The sequence below is a fragment of the Manis pentadactyla genome, chromosome 6 (genome assembly GCF_030020395.1).
Source record: "Manis pentadactyla isolate mManPen7 chromosome 6, mManPen7.hap1, whole genome shotgun sequence".
NCBI lineage: Eukaryota > Metazoa > Chordata > Mammalia > Pholidota > Manidae > Manis > Manis pentadactyla.
Window position 1 is genome coordinate 111,598 of NC_080024.1, and position 18,122 is coordinate 129,719.

Consider the following 18,122-nt stretch of genomic DNA (forward strand, 5'->3'; position numbering starts at 1 on the left):
TTAACCCAAACATATATGGTCAATTAATATACGATAAAGGAGCCATGGACATACAATGGGGAAATGACAGTCTCTTTAACAGATGGTGCTGGCAAAACTGGACAGCTATACATGTAAGAGAATGAAACTGGATCACTGTCTAACCCCATACAGAAAAGTAAATTCGAAATGGATCAAAGACCTGAATGTAAGTCATGAAACCATAAAACTCTTAGAAAAAAACATAGGCAAAAATCTCTTGGACATAAACATGAGCAACTTCTTCATGAACATATATCCCAAGTCAAGGGAAACAAAAGCAAAAATGAACAAGTGGGACTATATCAAGCTGAAAAGCTTCTGTACAGCAAAGGACACCATCAATAGAACAAGAAGGTACCCTACAGTATGGGAGAATATATTCATAAATGACAGAGCCGATAAAAGGTTGACATCCCAAATATATAAAGAGCTCATGCACCTCAACAAACAAAAAGCAAACAATCCAATTAAAAAATTGGCAGAGAAGCTGAACAGACAGTTCTCCAAAGAAGAAATTTAGATGGCCAACAGACACATGAAAAATGCTCCACATCACTAGTCTGATATCAGAGAAATGCAAATTAAAACCACAATGAGATATCTCCACACACCAGTAAGGATTACCACCATCCAAAAGATAAACAACAACACATGTTGGTGAGGTTGTGGAGAAAGGGGAACCCTCCTACACTGCTGGTGGGAATGTAAATTAGTTCAACCATTGTGGAAAGCAGTATGGAGGTTCCTCAAAAAGCTCAAAATAGACATACCATTTGACTGAGGAATTCTACTTCTTGGAATTTACCCTAAGAATGAAGCAGCCCAGTTTGAAAAAGACAGATGCACCCCTATGTTTATCATAGTACTATTTACAGTAGCCAAGAAATGGCAGCAACCTAAGTGTCCATCAGTAGATGAATGGATAAAGAAATGTGGTACATATACACAATGGAATATTATTCAGCCATAAGAAGAAAACAAATCCTACCACTTGCAAGAACATGGATGGAGCTAGAGGGTATTATGCTCAGTGAAATAAGCCAGGCGGAGAAAGACAAGTATCAGATGATTTCACTCATATGTGGAGTATAAGAATAAAGAAAAACTGAAGGAAGAAAATAGTAGCAGAATCACAGAACCCAAGAATGGACTAACAGTTACCAAAGGGAAAGGGACTAGGGAGGATGGGTGGGAAGGGAGGGATAAGGGTGGGGAAAAAGAAAGTGGGTATTACGATTAGCATGTATAACTAGCGTGTAGGGGGTAGCATGGGGAGGGCTGTGCAACACAGTGAAGACAAGTAGTGATTCCACAGCATCTTACTACGCTGATGGACAGTGACTGTAATGGGCTGTGTGGGGGGTCTTGGTGAAGAGGGCAGCCTAGTAAACATAATGTTCCTCATGTAATTGTAGATTAATGATAACAACAGCAAAGAAATTTGAACAGATATGCACACAGGCCTAAATGGCATGTGAAGGTCAAGACAGTTTGGGGGAACATTTCTATAAGCCAAATATTGCCAAAACCCACCAGAAGCTAGGGCAGAGGCATGGAGCAGACCCCCAGCCACAGCCCTCAGCAGGAACCCATCTGGTGACACTTCACTCTCAGACCGCTAGACTCCAAACTGTGAGAGGATACATGTCTGTGGTTTAAACAAACCAAGTGTGTAGTACTATGGTACAGCAGAGCCTTGTAAAGTAACATAGGTATCTATTTACTTATTTTTTTTAAATAAAATTTCCCATTTTGGGAGTCTTACTCCTAAATCCATCCTGCTGTTTCATGCCACAGGTAATTGCTAAAAGTTTCCACTATTTTCAACATGGACACCCACATACAACCATCTGTATCTAAACTTACAATCTATGGCCTATTTTCCCCACTCTTTCTAGGTGTTGAGGCTATAACTGGCCAGTCTATCTTTTCCTCAAATGTCCCAGGCTCTTTCCTACTCTAAGGCCTTTAGCCACTTGATTTTCTCTATTAGAAATACTCTTGCACTCCCTCTTCTGCTGTTTAACTCCCTCATAATCTTCATTTTTTAGCTTAAGTACCATCACTGCATAACTGCTAGCTTCTTCCTGCTATACAATTGCTAAAACACCTGTTCAGCTCACTTGTACCCTTGTTCCAAATCAACTGTTGGTATATTTGATATAATCATTGGCATAACAATATCTGCCACTCTTCTGAAGCTGGAATTTCCAAAGAAGGAAGGTACAAGAGGCTGAAGATGTTAATAGTGTAGACTATTTGTAATCAAACACTCTGTGCAAATCCAGATTTCTCACTTAACAGCTTTGGGTAACTTTGGGGAAAATCACTAACCTCAAACTCATTTGGTGCACGATGTACTTCACAGAGTTGTTGAGAGAATCAAAGGAAATAATTTACATACATCACTTACACTAGTATATATGATACTTGCTGAGTCTTCTACTGATACAGTTACCTCAGTGCCAAGGACATACTAAGCATTTAAATAAATATTTGCTGCAAAAGATTTTTCTCAATTCATTACTGTTTTAGAGTGGCTAATCATAGGATTTTTGGACACAAAAATTAGTTGAAAATAAAAGTCAGGTAGTTTGTCCACTCAAGCACAGCATATTGGTGGTGTATTTTCCATTTACATATATGTGAACTTGTATAAAAAATCCAAGAGAAATGCTGACTTTCAGTGAAGCAGGTCAATATAAGGAGGAAATGTGACATGACACTATGCCATTACTGTGTATGTGTATGTATATGTCTTAGTCTGGGACTCACTGGAAACAGACTGCATGCTAAATTGGGAAGGTTAAGGAATGAATGTGCACCTAGTGACAGAACATTGACAAAACTGAGAAAATAGATACATAGATAGATATAGATAGATGGATAGATAAATAGATAGATAAGTAGGCAGATAGGAAATCATTAATACTAAACAAAGCTATCACTCATCAAGATCATCTACATGCTCCCTTACAGGAGGCTCACTTGAGATCCAAGGATACAGACAAACTACAAGTTGAAGGGGTGGGGACAGGTACCCTACACAAGTGAAACTGGAAAAAAAAAAAGGGATTCTGTTTGAATCCCCAGAGAGACAGTGAGTAGAAAACAGCCCTTCCAGCCACGGTGGATTCGTTTTGTTTGGTTTTAGCAGTATCCAGTCATAGATTCAGTGGTACAGCGAAGCCCTTCTCATTTTTTCTGACCTCAACAACTGAATTGATGTAATATATGTTTGGGCTTTTGAAATCACTGGATTTTATGATGTTCATGAATGTAAAGAAGTAACAACCAGATAAAGAGGGAAGTTTGGACACTCAAATAAACACGTCACTCCACAACACACTCTCTCCTCCCAACTGCTCCTGTCTAGAAATTGGTGTTCCTTTTTATTTGTCCCTCCTCCTATCAGCGGTGATCACGCTGATGTCCCTCAAACATGGTGGTGAGCAAAGCACCAAGTTTACTTTTCTGTCTACAACAGGCCCAGAGGAAGGATACTTGTGGTCTTCAGGGAGCACTTAGTCAATGAATGTGGCTAAATACAGTCAGCAAGTGATAAGGAGGTAAAAGAGGACAGAGGACAGAGATACAGGTTGAAGTCCCTGCACCACCATTTACTGGTTTTGTAAGCACACGCAGCTGACTCAACCAGCAAGCGTCTCGGTGAACCCAGTGCTCTCTCTACGGCCTAGTTACCTTGCAAGATTTTTGGAAACATAATGTAGGGAAGTGACATAGGATATGTTGTTAACTGTTCTGTACATAAGGATAGATGGGCAGACAAAAAGATGATAGATGAGAGATAGATAATAGAAAGATGACAGATAGATAATTAGACAGACAGATGATAGATAAATAGATAGATGACAGATATAGATATATATTGCTCATAACCAGGAGAGCAATGATGAAAGCAGAGCAAAACTACAAACAAAAAAGAATGAAATCCAGTTTAAAAAGTGCAATAAGCAGCCATAAGAAGAAAACAAATCCTACCATTTGCAACAACATGGATGGAGCTAGAGGGTAGTATGCTCAGTGAAATAAGCGAGGCAGAGAAAGACAAGTACCAAATGATTTCCCTCCTATGTGGAGTATAAGAACAAAGAAAAACCTAAGGAACAAAACAGCAGAAGAATCACAGAACCCAAGAATGGAATAACAGTTACCAAAGGGAAAGGGACTGAGGAGGGTGGGTCAGAAGGGAGGGATAAGGGTGGGGAAAAAGAAAGGGGGCATTACAATTAGCATGTATAATGTGGGGGGGGGGGTGCCATGGGGAGGGCTGTACAACACAGAGAAGACAAGTAGTGGTTCTACAGCACCTTACTATGCTGATGGAGAGTGACTATAATGGGGTTTGTTGGGGGAACTTGGTGAAGGGGGAAGCCTAGTAAACGTAATGTTCTTCATGTAATTGTAGATTAATGATAACAAAAAAAAAAACAAAAAAAATTTTTAAAGTGCAATAAGGACATAGCTATCAATTATCAGAATAAAAGGACAGACTTTAAATGCTCCAATCAAAAGACACAGGGTTAAAACAAGGGATGAAAACTCAGTACCACCTACATGCTCCCTTACAGGAGACTCGCTTGAGATCCAAAGACACAGACAAACTACAAGTCTAAGGGGTGGGGTAAGGTACCCTACACAAGTGAAACTGGAAAAAAAAAAAAGAAGATGGGTTGATGGGATTAAAGACCGGCAGCGTGAGAGGGGAGGCAGAAACCTCCTCCCAAAACCACATACATACATACAATATGGAAATATAACAACTACACCAAATCCTGGAAGAGCAGCAGGGAAGAAGGCTGCTGTGGCAGGCTGTCACCTCAAGGAGAAGGGTGACGTACCAAAGCCGTGATCCAGAGGGACCCCAAAGCCCTTCCTGCACCCGAGCTCGTGGGGGAGGAAGAGAAACGGAACTGGGGAGGGGGAGGGAGGCCTAGGACTGCTGAACACCCAGCCCTGGAGATGTGCTCTGGGAGCACGAACCTACCGTACATGGTGCACTCTGGAGGGTCGGTGGGGCTGCAAAGCGAAGACAGGAGGAAGACTTCGAGAGACTTGAGATTCCAGCCACGTGTGGGACAACACAGGGATCCACATCCGGCCACTGTGGGACAAAAGAAAGGCGGGCAGTCTAAGAGACTTCCTAACAGCAAGAGAGCTGCTAAAGGGGCAAGGCTTCCACAGAGCTTGCCACTCAGGAGAAAGGACAGGTGCGCCAAACTGCCCGGATGCACTCTGCCCAGCAGGCGGGGGAACTTTTAGGAGCTCCAGGCGCTCCATCCCCCTGGCTGGCTACGCAACTCCGAGGCCCCCTACCATGCTGTGACTGATATACGGCCTGCCTCCCTGCCGGCACCGGCCTACAAACCGGCCGCCCCCACCATCATGCCAGGCCAGTGAGAGGACGGCCCCACCTACGGCAGCTTCTCCCTGCGTGCTCCACAAACTGGCCCTGGCAGTGGAGACAGGCACTGCAGCTGGGAAGCAGGAAAGACCTCTTTCCTCCCAGCAGGGGAGGGCACCAGCGAGGCTCCCCTGTGACCCCTGCCATCCCCCACAAGGGCTAAGCAGCTCCAGAGAGTAAAGCTTCTGGGAGCTAGAGGGCGCTACCTACAAATATGAACTGTCAAAGGAACCTGGTAACAGGACTCAAATCAGTCTTCCTGAAAGAGATCTCAAAATAAACATCAGGAACATGCTCATGGACCTACAGAAAAACCTGCCCCTGTCGCTTCTCTCTCTCTCTCTCTCTCTCTTTTCCGGGAGCGCTGCTGAGGCCCTGTTCTGAGAGGGATGCTGCGACAGCCCAGCAGGAACGGCACAGCTCTCGGGTCCACCCCGGCCAGTGCCAGAACAGTCCCACACGGCCTCTGACTGAACTGCAAACAGGGGACGCCGCACATCTAACTCTGCAGGAAAGACAACAGTGCCGCATGCTAGCCTTCCCATCAATGGCCAGTGGCTACGTGGCTCCACCGATACCAGGTGACATCAACACCCCGGGCTTTATCTCCTTGGCAACCTTTTTTCCCTATGACCCTTGAAAGCAGCACATGGAAAGATACAACCTACCAGTCTCCACACCATCTCACCTCTCAGCTTTCCGCTAGATGTTCCTGCATCACAGCTTCTCCTCTTTGTTCCAGTTTTCTCGGCTGGTTGCTGTTCTGGAAAAAAAAAATTAGTCAGATTTGGAATGAAATGGTAGGGGGCATAAGATTCTGTTTGACCACCATCAGTAGAACCAAAAGACATCCTTCAGTATGGGAGAATATATTCACTGATGACATATTTGATAAGGCGTTGCCATCCAAAATATGTATCAAGAGCTCACGAACCTCAACACACAAAAAGCAAATAAATCCAATTACAAAATGGGCAGAGGCTCTCTCAACAGACACTTCTCCACAGAAGCAATTTCAGGTGGCCAACAGGCACATGAAAAGACGCTCCACATCGCTAACCATCAGAGAAATGCACATTAAAACCACAATGGGGTATCACCTCACACCAGTTAGGATGGCCACCACCCCAAAGACAGACAACAGATGTCAGCGAGGGTGTGGAGAAAAGGGAACCCTCCTACACTGCTGGTGGGAATGTCAGTCAGCTCAACCATTGTGGAAAGCAGTATGGAGGTTCCCCAAAAAAGCAAAGAACAGAAATACCATTTGACACAGGAATTCCTCTCCTAGGAATTTACCCTAAGAATGCAGGAGCCCAGTTTGAAAGAGACAGATGAACCCCTATGTTGATTGCAGCACTATTTACAATACCCAAGAAATGGAAGCAACCTAAGTGTCCATCAGGAGATGAATGGATAAAGAAGAGGTGGTACATACACAGCATGGAATATCATTCAGCCATAAGAAGAAAACAAATCCTACTACCACCATTTGCAACAACACGGATGGAGCTAGAGGGTGTTATGCTCAGTGAAATAAGCCAGGTGGAGAAAGACAAGTATCCAAGGATTTCACTCCTCTGTAAAGTATGAGAACAAAGCAAAAACAGAAGGAACGAAACAGCAGCAGACTCACAGAACCCAAGAATGGACTAACAGTTACCAAAGGGAAAGGGACCTGGGAGGATGGGTGGGAAGGGAGGGATAAGGGGGTAAAGGGGGCATTACGATCTGCACACATAATGTAGGGGTGGAGGGCCACGGGGATTGCAGTGTAACACACAGAAGACAGGTAGTGATTCTATAGCATCATACTACATTGATGGACAGCAACTGTAATGGGGTATGGGGTGGGGACTTGATAATGGGGGGGGAGTCTAGTAACCACAATGTTGCTCATGTAATTGTACCCTAATGGTAACAACAAAAAAAATCACAACGAGCTATCACCTCACACCAGTCAGAATGGCTAGTTCCCAAAAAACAAGAAATAACAAGTATTTATGAGGATGTGGACAAAAGGGAACCGTCGTGCACTGTTGGTGACCATGTAAATTGGTGCAGCTACTATGGAAAACAGTGTGGAGGTTCCTAAATATATTAATAGCGGTTTCATATGACCCAGCGTTCTTTTTCATACACAGCAGTGTAACTCCTTTCAGGATACAGGACCTGTTTCCAATGCATACAACACCACGCAATTTTTGAACACCAGCAGGGTGTCTGAGAACTCAGTGCTGAGGCTAACTGCCTGGAGACAACACCAGATTCTACAGGGTAAGGTTTCTATCCTCAAGACTGCCCTCCACCCCAGCTCCAGAGCCTGGTTGCAAGCCCCATGCAATTAGCCTGTGCTTCCCACCTGCAGGCTAAGAGTGGGGATTCCAACAACTTCCCCTTTAGGTCTGCCCAAGTTGCTAAGGCGCCTCAGAATCTCAGAAGAACACTCACGTTTACCAGTTTAATAAAGAGTACCATAAAGGACACAACAGCCGGATGAACACACACATATGGCAAGGTCCCAAATAAAAGAGCTTCTATCCTCCTGGGGTGCTTGGGGCCTGGCATGGTGGTATGTGCAGGCCACCTGGTTCCCCAGGCATGGAAGCTCTGACAGAGAAACAGGAGATGAGAGAGATGTGCTCTTCTCTTAGGGTTTTGTGAGGGCTTCACTGCAAAGTCATGACTGACTAAATCACTGGCCATTGCTGATTCAGCCTCCAGCCCTCATCCCTTTCCTCTTCCCTGGGGGCTGAGGGCTAATAATTCCCATCCTCTAATCACAAGCTTGGTGCCCCTGGCAACCAGCCTCTAACCTAGGATAGGGCCCCAAAGCCTCTGCATTAACCTAACAAGACACCCATTGGACAGTTATGGCTCAGAAGGATTTTCAGGAATTGTGCATGAGGAGCAAAAATACCTAGGAAATGTATTTTGGTCATCTGAATTACCAAATATTTACTTATCATCAATCATATCACAACAGGTGTCCCCACATACCCATAATGCCTGCAGGGACCTCTCTCTCCCCAAGACGAGGCATAGAGCTCCCCACTTCCACCATAATTTCCTTCCTAGTCATGACATTGATCTGCACCGAGGACGATCCCGTTCAGGAGGATAAAGTCAAGGCTTCTGGCATAATGCCAAGGCCAAGGAGGCCCTCCTCCCCAGGAACATGGGGCAGAGAGATGGGAGAAATGGCTTCAGGAGTCTGTTTTCCTGTCAGCCGCTCTCCACTCACCCAGCCTCAGCTGTCACCTCACCACCCAGCCTGACATACAGGGGCTTGCGAAGAAAATCCTGGAGTCAGAGCAGCTGAACAGCTGCCGTGTGTGCTCAGCTTTGCAATGCAAGGGGTTCCACTCCTCTCGGGGTTCAGATTGGAAAAACCCAACAGGGAAGATGAGGTGGTCCAGCGACTCCCTGTTGCCATGTCGAATGGGGCAGTGCAAGCTCCACTTCCGCTGGAGATGCTTCCTGGCTGTCTGAGCACTTGCAAGACAGCATGATAGGGTGTAGTTAGGGGGGAAATTTCCCAAATCTAGAATTTTAATTTCCTGAGTATGAGTAGACTTTCTGCTGCTCTGACTACACTGGAGCACAAAGAATGTCTAAGCAGCAGGTTCCACTTCTGAGTGACAGCACCCACATTACCTGTTCGCTGCTGCCTCTGGTGACCAAGATGAGAACTAGCTGGATGTTACTAGGAAGTTTTGACTGTCAAACAAAAGTGCAAATTTTGGAGACACCTTCTCAATCTACTCTCTGCATTCGCAGTGAGACAAAGCACAGAAATGGGATGAGGGTCATGACACTGTGAAATATACTCAGCCTAGGAAAAGCCCACTTTATACTTTAACTTCATCGACATGCTGTTCTGCTTCTTCCAGCCCCTCTATCAATTAAGGAACCTTATAACCAGGACCGGAGATAGACCTCCAAAGTGTAAGTGAACCTAGGGGGATAAAAAATGCTGAGATCTGGATCAATACAGTCCCCTGAATAACCCTACTCTGAAGACAAAACTTCAAAGGAATTAGGAATCACCTGTATGCAGCATGCCGTACGCCCACAGCTACCCAAAAGGCCCTTAACTGCGCCTCCTCTCTCAGGTCACCTGCACTCCCGTCTGGGTGTGTACTGTCTGACAGTAAATGAACCTTCTTGTTGCACAAGCCAACTGGACTTGTCTATTAACTCTTAACCCTAATGGAGACAAAAGCCCTGTGACCTCAACCTCCAGAGGTAAACATCTGTCACTTTGCTACTTAATTCAGCTTTCTAGTTTTACAAGCCTTTTCTCTCTCCCAGTTTTACTTAAGGCCAGTGGGGAAGGAGTTCTTAGAACATAATCTCACTCCATCCAGGGCTCCATGGCTCTCCAAATTCTGGGATTGTAGGGATATAATTCTCACGCCGTGCAGATCAAGTGGACACCGGATGCCAGGTGATGGCATCTGTAATCATTACCACAGCCATAGCCATAAAACTGGGAATAGCCCCATTCCTCTTCTGAGTTCCAGAAATAGCACAAGGAACCCTGCTGTCATAGGGCATACTACTATTAACCTGACAAAAAATCACACCCATCTCAGTTCTATGTCAAATTTCACCCACAGTTAACATAAACTTGATAATACCTAGAGCAACACTCTCAATTTTAATTGGAGGTTGAGTAGGTCTAAATCAAACACAATTACAAAAAATTATAGCTTACTCCTCAATTGCCCATGTAGGTTGAATAATAGCATATAATCCAACTATTACTATTCTAAATCTCCTAATTTATATTATAATGACCCTATCAATATTTATAATGCTAGTACACAACTCATCAACAACCACCTTATCTTTGTCTCACCTATCAAATAAGACACTGCTAATTACAACCATTATGCTCACAATCCTAACTATACTTGGAGGCCTTTCCACCATTACCCAGATTTTTACCTAAATGATCATTCAAGAACTTAGCAGAAACAATATAATATTACCAATAATAGCAGTGATAGCTCTACTAAACTTATATTTTTATATGCACTGACTTATTCCACAACACTAACAATATTCCCAATAACCAACAACATAAAAGTGACAATTTGAAACTATAAAACACATAAAATTAACCCCCCTAATTATTCTATCCACAATAATACTTCCACTAATTCCAACCATATCAATTCTAAACTAGAAATTTAGGTTACACAGACCAAGACCCTTCAAAGCTCTAAGCAAGTATAAAACACTTAATTTCTGATCCTAAGGACTGTAAGACTCTATCCTACATCACGTGAATGCAAATCAAACACTTTTATTAAGCCAAATTCTTACTAGATTGATGGGATACAAACCCGTGAAACTTTAGTTAACAGCTAAAAACCCTAATCAGCTAGCTTCAATCTACTTCTCCTGCCATTAAAAAAAAAAAAAAAAAAAGGTGGCGGAAGAAGTCCGGACCGAATTGAAGCTGCTTCTCTGAATTTGCAATTCAGTATGTAAAACACCTCAGGACTTGGCAAGAAGAGGACTTTACCTATATCTTTAGATTCACAGTCTAATACTTATTCAACCACCTTACCCATGTTCATCAATCGTTGATTAGTTTCAACTAATCACAAAGACATCGGCACATTACACCTTCTTATTGGCGCTTGAGCTGGAATAGTGGGACCCGCTCTAAGCCTTCTTATGGTGCTGAACTAGGCCAGCCTGGGACCCTCTTAGGTGGTGATCACATCTATAATGTAAGTGTAACAGCACACAACTGTTTAATAATTTTCTTTATGGTGATAGTATTATAATTGGGGGCTTTGGAAACTGATTAGTGCCTTTAATAATTAGTGCCCAAGACATAGCATTTCCCCATATAAATAACATAAGCTTTTGACTCCTCCCTCCCTCTTCTTCTCCTAGCATCCTCTACAGTCGAAGCAGGAGCTGGAACCGGTTGAACCGTATAAATTACTTAGCAGGTAATTTAGCACATGCAAGGGCCTCGGTGGATTTAACTATTTTTTCTCTTCACTTAGCAGGTGTCTTATCAATTCTAGGGGCTGTTAACTTCATCACAACTATTATTAACAAAAAACCTCCCACTATAAGCCAATATCAAACTCCACTTGTGTGATCAGTTCTAGTTACAGTCATACTCCTACTACTGTCTCTACCCTGTTCTAGTTGACGGCATTACTATGCTTTTAACAGACTGCAAACTAAATACATTTTTTGATCCTGCTGGGGAAGGGGATCAAATTTTATATCAACACTTATTCTGATTTTTGGTTACCCCAAAGTATATGTTTTAATCCTTCCTGGCTTTGGAATCATCTCTCATATTGTAACCTACTATTCTGGGAAAAAAGAACCTTTTGGGTATTTGGGCATAGTCTGGGCAGTAATGTCAATTGGCTTTCTAGGCTTCATTATGTGAGCATATATATTTACAGTAGGCATAGACGTTGATACACAAGCCTGTTTTACATCCACCACTATAATTATTTCAATTCCAACAGGTGTGAAAGTATTCAGTTGATTAGCAACTCTGCATGGCAGAAATGTAAAATGATCCCCGGCCATATTATGGGCCCTGAGCTTGATTTTCTTATTTACAGTAGGTGGCTTAACTGGTATTGTACTAGTTAATTCATCATTAGATATTGTTCTTCATGATACTTACTATGTAGTAGTGCCCATTTTATTATGTGCTCTCCATAGGTGCAGTTTTTGCTATTATGGGGGGATTTGTACATTGATTTCCTCTATTTTCAGGATACACCCTCAACCCTACATGAGCAAAGATTCACTTTACAATTATATTTGTGGGTGTTAATATAATTTTTTCCCCTCAACATTTTCTCGGACTTTCAGGAATACCACAATGTTATTCTGATTACCCAGATGCTTACACAACATGAAATATTATGTCATCCATAGGATCCTTTATTTCACTAAGTGCCATTATAATTTTATTACATGAGAAACTTTTGCTTTTAAATGAGAGATGCACATAAGTAGAACTAATACTGATCTTGAATGATTACACAGCCGCTCCCCACCTTACCATACATTTGAGGAGCCTGCCTTTGTAAACTTAAACAAGGAAGGAAGGAATCAAACCACCCAAAAATGGTTTCAAGCCAGTATCATAACCTCTTTCTCAATTTTTGAAGTATTAGCAAAATTTACATAACTTAGTCAAAGTTAAATTATAGGTTTAAGTCCTTTATACTTCCATGGTATGCCCCTTTCAACTCAGGCTAAGGCCTTGGGAGCCACAAGCCTAGAGGGACAATGAACTCGATGCTACCTGACGTTTACCCCAGGAAACTGACCCTCTGGCTGGGCTTCACGGTGCCCATCAGGGTCTGTAAGTAACACCAAGGAGAAGGGGGCCTGGGGTTTCTGTGCACTTCAGGACTCCTCACCTTCTCTGTCCCAAAGCTACCCTCTGTTTTGATGGCACCATGGAACAAAATGTTATCTCCCATACTGTACTTCAATATTTATTAATTTTCTAATAGCATGTACTAGATCGAGTTGCATCAGCAAGCAGGAATGACCACTTCACTAAGCCTGCCTAGATGGCTGCAAGACAGAAACTACCCATTCCTACACCCACAGATGCATATTAGAGCAGCCCGCATTCACCTCCAGAGTGCCAGAATACACGGTGTGTCTAACACTGACCCTTGTCAAAGGACCACAATTTTTGCTCTTAAGAAACTTTACACCAAAATACATACAATAAAATGCACAAATTGTAAAGTTCGATGAATTCTGACATATGTACACACACCACCATCACCTAGATCAAGATATCAAATATTCTCATTTTCTCACCCCTCACCTACTTCAAAGACATTTTTTCCAAGGAGGCATACAGATGGCCAACAGATGCTCAATATCACTCATCATCAGGGAAATGCAAGACTAAACCCAATGAGATGTCACGTCTCATCAGTCAGAATGTCCAAAATCCAAGAGACAAAAAAAAAATAACAGGTGTCGGCAAGGATGTGGAGACAACGGAATGCTGGCAGGACAACGGCTCCAAGTTGGTGCAGCCACTGTGGAAAGCAGGAGGGAGATTTCTCAGAGAACAGCTGTGCTCTCTGCCATGCTATGGGATGAGGAAGGGCACTGAATGGTGGCTTGCTAAGGATGCTAAAAGGAATTACCTATCTGCCTTGTGTGACCCTGGTGGAAGGGAACAGCAGATGTTTGCAGAAATGGATCAAGTAGAACTTTTCATGAGTTGACTTCAGAGAGACGAAGTTGTTCCCTGTGGAGACCTTATAGGGAAAACAAAAATGTCAGTAAGAGGGTGAACCTGACCCACTGGGCTTCCCCACAAAGAAGGGACAGTCCACTAGCAGATGGATTTTCTGAGGCAGAGAAAGTGGGTCACAGGGGAAGCCCTGATTTGCAGGCAACCTGCCAGGTGGAAGGGGGTGGGGAAGGATGCACTCACCTATGACTATGCATGCTCCAGGGGCCTCCCTCCCTGTTGAGGCCAATCTCCCCAGCAGCCCGCCCCAGTCTCCCCACCTGACTTCTCCAATAGGCAGGCAGTTATGGAAAGCCATCTGCATTCCTCAAGCTCTCCTAGTGCACAGGCACCCAGATACACTGTTCCAGACCGCACAGTTCTCTAACACACACACATGAAGGAGGGAAGCTGACACCACAGCAACACACTCACCAGTGGGCCAAGCCGCCACCACGCAGCCGCAGGGACCTTGACACACTCCCTGGACTCCCGCGCTGACCCATTTGGAAGCACAGGAGGCCCCGCCCCCGCCCCCGCGGATGCACCCTTGCAGCAGCCGTGCCCGCGTGCCCACCAACCAGACATCCAAACCATTACCCGCAGTCAGAGAAGCTGGCGGGCCTGGGGAGCTCCCGGCTGAGATCCAGTCACCTTCCTGGCCAGGTAGGTGCGTGCACTGCGCACGGCTTTCCATTGCCCACCCACATCTTTCCACTTTCCTCCCGGGCCCCATGCAAAACCCCCAAACTCCCTGATAAAAAAGCCAACATGGGGACGGCTACTTACTATGACCTGAGGCTGTTGCAAGGCGGCAAGGCCTGCGTGGGAACCAGGGAGCCGGGTCCCTGGCAAGGGGGTTCTCTGTTGGCGGCAGTACGAGTCTGAGGGCCGTGAGCATCGTCGGCGAAGGCAGCAACTTCGGCGTCAGCGGGAGAAGGCATTGGAGGGCGGCGGTGGCGGCAGGCGTCTGGGGTAGGTGTCAGCGGGAGGCACCGGCGGGCAGGACAGGAGAGAGGTGGGCTTTAGGACAAGTGGCTGCGCTTTGGTGGAGGGAAGCGGCGTCGGAAGCCGTTGGCTTTGCCTGGTGGGGAGAGCATGCTGGGCATCGGCTGCGGGCAGACTCCGCCCGTTACGCTGCTGCCTCTCCGCCCCTGGAACCGACACAGCCAGCCACTACCAACTGTCGCTCACCACCTCCAGTCGCCACCGCCAAACGACGCCATCGCCAGCCATGCACGCTGCCCTCCCATTGCCAATGCCGCTGATGCCTTGCCCTCACCTCTGGCTGCGCACCTGTCAACAGCAGCTTCGGAGGTCGGCCTCGGGTACAGACACCCGCGCCTCCCGCCGCTGCAGACGCCACGGCCCACCATGGAGCGCAGCCCGTCCACGCTGCTGCCCACTGCAGACCCCGGTCCCCGCCGCCTGCCGCTGCCTCTACCTCCACCACCTCTCATGGCGCACCTGCAGACGACGGGTTAAACCCCGCCCGCAGCCGCAGACACCGCCGCCGAGGCGCCCCAGCCCGCAGCTCCCCGCAGCGGACTCCTTCCCCGCCCAATCCCTCTCCGAGCCGACGCCGCCTGCCCCCAGGGGGTGGCTGCTTACTGTGAGCTGCCGCTGCGAGGACAGGCCTGCACGAGGAAGAGGGCACAGGGTCCCTGGCAAGGTGGGCCCCTGGAGTTGGCGGGAGGTGGCCGCTGTTGGAGGGCTCCGGCAGCGGCGCAGGGCTTTGGCGGGCAACGGCGACATCAGCGGGAGGCGGCCTTGGCGGCAGTGGGGCAGCAGCCGGCGGGGACAGTGTGAGCGTGAGGCACAGGCGAGCGGCGGGGGAGCTCAAGCAGGAAACTTCCTTCTCTGCGGGGGGGGGGGGGGGGGGGGGGTGACTGCGCAGTGGGGAGGAAAGATGGCGGGCACCGGAAGTGGGCAGCGCTGGCCTGTTGGACGAGCGTGCGCAGTGTCGGTTGCGGGCGGACCCCGCCCCCCTCTGGCGCTGCCCCCAAAGCCCCAACGACGGAGAGCGCGCGCATCAACATCACACTCCCCTTTCTGTGCAGCATCCATGTAAAATAAAAGACGGTACTCACAGAACCCAAGAATGGACTAACAGTTACCAAAGGGAAAGGGACTGGGGAGGATGGGTGGGAAGCGAGGGTAAGGGGAAAAAGGTGGGGGCATTACTATTAGACGTAATGTAGCGGGGGGGGGGGCTCGGAAAGGGCTGTGCAACACAGAGGAAAAAAGAAGTGATTTTACAGCATCTTACTACGCCAATGGGACAGTGACCAATGGGGTATGTGGGGCGGGACTTAGTGAAGGGGGGAGTCTAGTAAACATAATATTCCTCATGTAACTAGATTAATGATACGTAAGTAAGTACGTAAGTAAAGACTCTAGTATGAAAACTGGTTTTACACACAGGTGACTCCGTCCTGCGACTGAGGGACCGACACACACGCGCGGGCTGCCCTAAGCAGGAGGCACCTGTAAAGACAGCACCCGGCCTTCCAAACCCTGATCTCACGACCCCTCTGAACGCTGCTCAGCCCCCACCCCCCACCCACCCCTCTCCCCCCCTCCTCCACCCCTCCGGACGGTTCTCCCGAGGTGGGCTGAGGTATTGTCTGTTTGCTAAAGAATAAGTTAAGAATCTTACTTCTTAACATCCTGGGTGTTAAAATGCAATCTTATCTTTAAGATGGGATCCTTCCTGCCTTTCACTACATTGTTCATGGCTGGGCTTACTTGCCGTATTAATTGCCCAGGTTATACATTACTTGATTAGGGTCTGGAGGAGGAAAAGCAGCATGTGGGCAAAGTTAAAGATAAACGGGGCCTTTTAGCAGGCTAAAGTAAATTTTACAATAGTCTCATTTAATTGACACAATGAAGACACGGGCTATGCTGAGGTATTTTCTTATCTAGGGGATGTTTAAACATTCCAGGCCAGGTTACTCCTGGCTTTTCAGTTTTAACTAATCTTCACTGAAGAATGCTTATACTCCCACTTTGATATTCTACTTTAGAGAATTAATGTGACTGACTTTGCTGAATTGTTTAATTCGGAGATTTGGTAGGGGTCTTTTTCCAGGTGCCCTCACCCTACTCTGACTACAACCACGGTCCCTGTCTCAGAATATCTGTGGTTGGTCATAAATTATTCAGCTGCAGATTACAAATCGAAAAGACAGAAAGATGAATTTCTAAATATAGAACATGCACTGTCAGTCCCCAAATCAAAGTAAAGAAACTTCATTCACAAATTAAAAATACGAGAAGTGCCTCATGAAAAAATTTTTGATTTCGAAGGCGCTGCCTCCAAGCTGCTTCTCGCACGCCGCCCCGCCGCGGGTCACACTTGAACCTTAGCCCACCAGGCCCTCGCCCTCGAGGCCTCCGCCGAGAAAATCCACACAGGGCAAAACGCCCACCGGCCTCCCCGTCTGCGCGACCCGGCCCGTCCCCTCCACCTGCGGCCGCAGCCAGAGCGGCAGGAGCAAGTCGGCGGGGCGGCCCCGGGCCGGGCGGACGCGCGCCAAGGGGCGGAGAGCAGCCGCCCTCACCACCCGGACCCGGACGGAATAGCAGCGGCTCCGGCGGGCCCCTCCACCACCTGCCCCGGCAAACTTCACCGGCCGCTCAGACGCCCGCCTCGGGCGCACCCGCTCCGCTCCCTCCCTTCCCGGGAGGCCCCGCTGGCGGAGCGCGCCGACTCCCGACCCCCGGCCAGGTCCCGCGAGCCCAGCACCCGCGTCGGCCGCTTCCCGGCCCCGCCGGCCACGTGTTGCCCGCCGAGCCACTCGCACGGTCTCCCCCTCGTCCGGCCTCCCCGCGCCCTCAGGCGGGGGCAGGGGTCCCCGCGCCCGGTTCGGGTCCCGCCGCGCCCCGCGGCCACGTACCTTCCAGCCCGCAGAACCGTCGCTGTCGCCTTCACCCCTGAAGCGGGGCCCGCTCTGGACCCTCCACCGCAGATCCGCGGGAGCGGGAGCCGCTTCTCGGCCGAGGTCTCTGAAGTCCGGCCGGGCCAGCGTCTCCAAGTCCGAGCCGATCGCCGCCCGCCGCCCTCCGCGGGAGAGCCGAGAAGGGACGATTGAGGCGCCGAGAGCCCGGCGAAGAGAGCCCAGCGGGCGCCAAGAGTCGATCCGAGGCCTGGGGGGCGTGGGCGGAAGAAGGCGGGGCGAGATCGGTACCGCCCCCACATGCGCGCCGGAGGACAGCGCAGCCAAACAAGCGCGGGCCCAGAGCTTCACGGTCCATCAACATCTGGTCTCCGCGGGGTCCCCTGAGCGAATGGAACTGCGGGCCAGACGCGCCGGACAGGGCCAGCGGACTGAAGCACAGAGGGAGCCGCAAGGGCTCTCTCTCCACCAGGCACTCGCGATGCTACTGACGAATATGGCGGGC

At 47.7% G+C, this 18,122-nt stretch overlaps 1 protein-coding gene and 1 pseudogene across 11 annotated transcripts in view; one reads left to right on the forward strand and one right to left on the reverse strand.

Moving 5' to 3' along the window:
- Positions 1-17,769, reverse strand: part of LOC130684014 (bromodomain-containing protein DDB_G0270170-like) — an 80,816-nt gene extending 63,047 nt beyond the window's left edge. For 6 of the 11 annotated variants that reach the window (XM_057503306.1, XM_057503311.1, XM_057503309.1 and 3 more), the window contains exons 1-2: positions 13,296-13,519; positions 5,030-6,209 (exon numbers count right to left, since the gene is read on the reverse strand). The gene's annotated coding sequence lies outside the window, so the exon portion shown is untranslated. Of the gene's footprint in view, positions 1-5,029; positions 6,210-13,295; positions 13,520-17,617 lie in introns of those variants that run through there. The other 5 variants (XM_057503307.1, XM_057503312.1, XM_057503305.1 and 2 more) reach the window with 4 other exon arrangements.
- LOC118920335 (cytochrome c oxidase subunit 1-like) lies at positions 11,030-13,284 on the forward strand (annotated as a pseudogene).
- Positions 17,770-18,122: the final 353 nt, after the last annotated feature.